Here is a 5,294-nt window from a genome sequence, read left to right as displayed (position 1 = left end):
ATATTATTTATTTATTTATTTAAAATTGTGAAGTCCACTCTTTCTTATAGAATATTGTTACATCATTATAGTAATTTTCAAATGTAAAAAAGAAAATTGAGATTATTATTTTAAAATGTACTTTGAATATGTTATCAGGAGGGACTAGTTCCTGAAGAAGGACATAATGGTTGGTAAAGTACAGGGTTACCAAAAATAAGGAAGATCCTCGATGAAATGGATTGACACAGTGGCTTCATCGATGGGCTAAACCACAGCAAAGATTGTCAGAAGTGCAGGACCAGGCAGTGTTTCATTCTGTTTTACAAAGAGTTGCTAGGAGTCAGAACCAACTTGACAGCATCGAACATTAACTTTAAACTTAATTTCCTTCTATTAATGTTGTTCTATGATTTCACTTTTAATCTTTTTATATTGTGAAATTAAACATACATAGAGAGAAGTACTCAAAAGGGAAGTATGCAGCTTAATGATTTTCACAAAACAATCATTCAGCCACACCCAATATCAACAATACCAAAGACCCCTTCTACTTCCTCTCAATTCTTCCACCATTCTTTTATCCCAGAGAGAAGCCCTACTCTAGTTTTATGATAACCACACATTTCCTTGCTTGTTTTTATTTATATATTTACTCCATTATGATGAATTTCTTAAAACTTTTCTGTCTGTAGTTTTGTCTTTAAAAAAACCCCACAATTTTACATTAATGGCATCATATGGTATGTACTGTTTTGTGTCTAATGTTTTCCATTCGAGGATCTTAGTGTGCTACGTCTATGGTTTCACTGATGCATTAGTATTTCATTCTATGAATATACCAACATTTATGTATCTTTGCATCTGGTGAATGGTATTTGTATTGTTAGCATTTGTTTATTATGAACAATGCTGTCTGAACATTTTGTTACATGCTTTTTGGTGTGTATTGATGGTATATGTAGATTATACAGTATAAAATTCTTTTTGAAATTATGTATTACAATATAAACCTTCTTGTGCTATGTATAAGCATTCCATTTGCTCCATCTTCCTGACAACCAACACTTGGTACTTTTATTCTTTTTAATTTTAGCCATTTGAGATACAAGATCTATATTTACAGAAATGGCAAATAGTTTCTCTTTAACTTTGTCTTTAATTGTTTAATGGGCTTTTTGTGTAAGAATTAATTTTCTTAATCTTACTATTGTTTAAGTCATCATTTATTTCCTTGTGCTTAGAGTTTTTGTGTCCTATTTAACATTATTCCTTACTTCAAGGTCATGCAGTTATACTACTATGTTATCTGCTGGGATCTTCATTGTTTTTTCTCATATTTAAATCTAAAACCGTTCCTCCCCTAAATTATTTTATTGTCATTGTTGTTGTTAAATGCCATCAAGCAATCTCCAACTCATAATGACCTTATGTCCAACAGAACGAAACACTGTCTGGTCCTGTGCCAGCCTCATAATCCCTGCTATACCTGATCCCATTGCCACAGCCAATGTGTCAATCCATCTCATCGAGGGCAAAATAAAATAATCCCCTTTTTCACTGATGCTCCACTTTACTAAGTATGACATCCTTCTCCAGGGAATGGTCCCTTCTGGCAACATGACCAAAGTAGGAGAGACGAAGTCTGGCCATTCTCACTTCCAAGAAGCATTCCAGCTGTACTTCATCCAGGACAGATTTGTCAGTCCATTTAGCAGTCCATGGTACTCTTAGCATTCTTTGCCAACACCACAACTCAGAAGCATCAACTCTTCTTCAGTATTCTGTATTCACTGACCAGCTCTCACGTGAATATGAAGCTATTGAAAATATCATGGCTTAGGTCAATGGCATTTCAGTCTTCAAGAAGACATATTTGCTCTTCAGCACTTGAAAGAGGTCTTTGGCAGTAGATTCACCCAATGCAATACATCTTCTGATATCTTGACTGCTGCTTCCACTGGTGTTGATTGTAAAATCAAGTAATATGAAGTCTTTGAGGGGTTCAGTCTTTTCTCCATTTCTCATGATGCTGCTTATTGGTCCAGTTGAGAGGATTTTTGTTTTCTTTATGTTGAGGTGTAATCCATACTGCAGACTATAGTCTTTAATCTTCCTCAGTAAGTGCTCCAAGTCATCTTTACTTTCAACAAGCAAGGTTGTGTCATCTGCATATTGCAATTTGTTAATCAGTCTTCCTCCAGTCCTGATGCCACATTCTTCAGATAGTCCAGCTTCTCAGATTATTTGCTTAGCACAGATTGAGTAAGTATGTGAAAGGATAAAACACTGACTCACTCCCTTCCTGAACTTACACCATGTAATATCCTCTTGTTCCATTTGACTGATAGCCTCCTGGTCTATGTATAGGTTCCTCATGAGTACAATTAAGTGTTTTGGCATTCTCATTCTTCTCAACATTATCCATAATCTGTTACAATCCACACAATCGAATACTTTTGCGTAGTCAATAAAACACAAGTAAATATCTTTCTGGTATTCCTTGCTTGTAGTCAAGATACATCTGACATTACTAATGATATCTCTCATTCCAAGCCCTCTTGTGAATCCAGCTTGTGTTTCTCAAAGGTCTGTCAATGTACTACTGCAACAGTATTATCTTCAGTAAGATTTTACTTGTGTGTGATATTAATGATATTGTTCGATAACTTCCACATTCTGTGGAATCACCTTTCTTTGGAATGGTACAAATATGGATCTTTTCCAATCCTTTGGCCAGGTAGCTGTCTTCCAAGTTTCTTGGCATAGCCGAGTGAGTGCCTATAGTATGACATCCATTTGCTGAAACATCTCAATGAGTACTCCATCAATTTCTTGAGCCTTGTTCCTTGCCAATTCCTTCAGTACAGCTTTAACTTCTTCCTCCAATACCATTGATGTTTTATTTTATTTTATTTTTAACCTTTCCAAGGATAGATCATTTATTCAGATAATGTTTCAGAATTCATATATGCCACAATAGGATAGTAAGCATTAAAAGGTAGAACTCTCACTCTTTTCCTTATACCTGCCCAACCAGATTCTAGACATTGAATCACTGTCATTACAATTTCTGTTAAACAGACAGTCCTAGAAACTAATCACATAGGCAACTGCATGGTGTCATAAAACACACAACTTTTCTTTTAAAAGCTGTGTCTCTTTCTCTCTGGATGCACTGGTGATTCTCCAGTTAGTTTCATACTTTAAAGGCTGCAGCAGCATACAAAAGGATATCATTTCATTTCCTTAAAAAAAAAAAGGTTAAAATCTGTCTCTCAGAGGTGGTGAGTTTTATGTTGCCGTGTCTGGATAGAGGTTTGATTTGTTCTTGAATGTTCCAGGATGGAGAGAGACTAGGAAAAAACACAGGATTTAGAGATCTATTCAGTGTACTCTTTCCCCTCGTTTTCTTCCTCCCCATCAACTGAGAGAGCAACATACTTGCTTGCAGAACTGAACTTAGAGGCTGGCTTTTCTTCAGGTTTCTTTGGCACAGGTGCAGATTTGGAGTCTTGATCCTTTTTGCCATATTTCCTATCAGACTCCTTCCAGTGGTCTTTGTTCCCTCCATCTCCTGGACCACGGCTGGAGTTCCCACTTTGGCTTTTTGGGATAATCACACCATCTACTTTATTTTCATCTTTCTTTGCTGGTCCTTCTTCAGATGGTTGAGCTAGAGCTCCTTTTTCCCCAACAGTTGAAGGGGACTGCTGCTAAGCTCTAAGATCAAGTAGGAAGATCTAAGATCGAGCTGTCTAAGCTCTGAGATCGAGTAGGAAGATTAGAACTTCAATTCACCCAAGCATTCTCCTTTGGTGGAGGGGCTGAAATTACCTTTAGAGGCTGATCAGGTTTGGGAGGCTTCCTCCTTACTGAGGGACTCATTTTCCAGAGACTTTTCACTCTCTCTCCTTCGTGCATTTCTGCCAGATGTGGCTGAGGTCCCAGTCTGCGATGATTCACTTCCTGTCCTGTCCTCCACCATTCCCGTTCTTGAGTTTCTTCACTTCGCCAACTTGGGGTCTCTGCCAAGGTCATTGTTCTAGTTTTGGCTCATCCAGCTAATGCTATGATTCCTCCTGTTCCTTCTGTAGCAGCTCTTCTACTTCTCGTTCTCTAGCAGCTGTGAAAACAGGCTTTTCCCCTCCAAAGACAGAAGCCACTGGACTGGCCTGGGAGGTACCAGCAGAGGAATCATCTTCTTAGCAGTACTCTGAGGCGTTATATTCAGTTTGAGTCTTTGGGAGGGGGGGGAACTCTATCATCACACCTATAACCATCCTGAGAATAATCATCTCTGGAGCACCATGACCAATTGTCCCATCTGTCATATTGATCTTCATAATGGTTTCCATCTCCTCTGTAGTCATCTTCCCTTTGGTACTTGCTACCAAATGCTCTTCTGCTGCTGCCTATCTTGGGTCATAGCCACTACCATAATCTCTGCTGCCTCCATCATCATATCAATCCCAGCCGCCATATCAACCCATATCCCAGTGTGGGCCATTATGACACCCGTCCCGATACCCATCACAATACCGGTCTGAATCATAATGATCATGATACTTGTCTCCAAAGCTATCATCACCTTTTCTAGGTGGATAATCATCAAAGCTGTCTGTGGCAGGACGGGCCTTCCAGTATGTATCTGTTTTGTCATAATCCTGATTTCTATCTTGGCCAGCCCCCAGGGGTACAGGTGAGGAGAGACAACTCAGGGACACCCAAAACAGCAGGCCGGAAGAGCAGGAGAAAGGGGATTAAAAGCCAGGAACCCAGACAGAAAAACAGTCAGCCCCAGGGATGCAGGTGAGAAGAGACAACTCAGGGACACACAAAGCAACAGGCAGGAAGAGAAGGAGAAAGGGAATTAAAAGTCAGGAAGCCAGAGACAAGAGCAATCAGCCAAAGGGATTAGGTGAGGAGAGGAAACTCAGGCCCACCCAGAGCAGCAGGCCAGAAGAGCAGGAGAAAGGGGATTAAAAGCCAGGAACCCGGACAGAACAGCAGTCAGCCCCAGGGTTAGAGGTGAGGAGAGACAACTCAGGGACGCCCAAAGCAGCAGGCAGGAAGAGCAGGAGAAAGGGGATTAAAAGCCAGGAAGCCACAGACAAGAGCAATCAGCTGAAGGGATTAGGTGAGGAGAGAAAACTCAGGCCTGCCTAAAACAGCCAGATGGGAAAGCAGGAGAAAGCGGATAAAAGCCAGGAACCCAGACAGAGGAACAGTCAGCCACAGGGACCCAGGTGGGGGTGATACGAGAAGTCTCCAACAGCAAGACAAACTTGTCTGTCGGTTTGTCCTACTGTGGT

General features: G+C 40.2%; 1 protein-coding gene and 1 pseudogene across 1 annotated transcript in view; both read right to left on the bottom strand.

Annotated features, from left to right (window-relative positions):
* The window catches only part of AGMO (alkylglycerol monooxygenase), a 265,841-nt gene that overhangs the window by 10,000 nt on the left and 250,547 nt on the right, over positions 1-5,294 (bottom strand). The gene's annotated exons all lie outside the window — the stretch shown is intronic.
* LOC103201503 overlaps positions 3,363-5,294 on the bottom strand; it is a 5,749-nt pseudogene continuing 3,817 nt past the window's right edge.

Source organism: Orycteropus afer, unplaced genomic scaffold (assembly GCF_000298275.1).
Source record: "Orycteropus afer afer isolate SDZICR_OR568_19922 unplaced genomic scaffold, OryAfe1.0 scaffold00008, whole genome shotgun sequence".
NCBI classification, from domain to species: Eukaryota; Metazoa; Chordata; class Mammalia; order Tubulidentata; family Orycteropodidae; genus Orycteropus; species Orycteropus afer.
This window is presented reverse-complemented; position numbering and strand designations above follow the sequence as displayed.